The sequence below is a fragment of the Parasteatoda tepidariorum genome, chromosome 3 (genome assembly GCF_043381705.1).
Source record: "Parasteatoda tepidariorum isolate YZ-2023 chromosome 3, CAS_Ptep_4.0, whole genome shotgun sequence".
In the NCBI taxonomy this organism is placed as follows: domain Eukaryota; kingdom Metazoa; phylum Arthropoda; class Arachnida; order Araneae; family Theridiidae; genus Parasteatoda; species Parasteatoda tepidariorum.
The window spans coordinates 101,984,993-101,986,146 of record NC_092206.1 but is presented as its reverse complement, the minus strand read 5'-3'; positions in this window follow the sequence as shown (position 1 = coordinate 101,986,146).

The window sequence follows — 1,154 nt, the reverse complement described above, 5'->3', positions numbered from 1 at the left end:
CTTTAACATGATTAATCGATATATATATATAGTGCGAGGAGCAAAAAAAAATCTAAATAAAAATAAAACAAGAAGCGAAAAACACAAAAAAAAATCTAAAAAATGATGAAAAATGCAAAGTACAGCACATAATATAACATACAAATCGAGTAGCAAATTCAAACGCCCTCTTAATTGCAGGCATTTTGGAAAAATGATTAAAAAATATTTTTGTAACTAGTTTCCTAGATTGCAAAATATGAAATTAAAGCTTAAATAGAAGATAGGGAAAGATTTCGATGGAAATAGTGATCTATATTTTGTGATTTATATAATAAAACTATTTCTTCTTTTAATTTTTATTACTTACTTAATTTTGCTTGCATTTTCTTTTCTTTATTTCTTTTTTGTCACTTTTTATTGTGTTGTAAATATATACATTCCCTGCTTTCTGCTAATTGTGTTTAATTTTCATTTTGTTTACTTATTTTCTTAAGAACATGTTCAATGCTGATCGAAATATTCCTCTAAGAAACTCGAATGGAATGAAATCAATTCAAAATATTTAACACGGAAATTTCACTTGATTTGAGAATTGAGTGCAAGTCGAGACAGATACAATTTGACCTTCACAATAACATTCTGTATAAAAGAAATCTTTATTTTAATTGCCTGGCATCACGTAACTAATGAGATTGGACATCCCTGTTAATCTTTTCTTATTTTGAAATCTAAATTGGCATCAGCCGCAACCTTAGTGAAGATAATGATTGACTGACTTTCTTTTTACTGCTATTTATTACTCAATAGCAAGAAAACGAAAATATTTTTAATATAATAAATACAAAAGATTAAAATGTTTTTGTTAATTATCAAAAAAATTCTGATAAAATTTATGCATTCAATTTTTCGGACACAATAATAAGACTGCGTATATATATATATATATATATGGGCAAAGTTGACTCAGCCTTTCATCCCTTCAGTGGGGCGATAAATGAGTACCAAGCTTGTTTGGGAACTAAACACTGGGGGTTCCGCGTTCGGCTGACCACCTGACCGAAAAATCTGCTCCTGGACCCCAGAGCACAAGGTTAAGAAAACTGAGATGGGCACATAGGCCTTGGCCCTAGGGCTGTCGCGCCACTGAGTTTCGTTATATATATATATATATA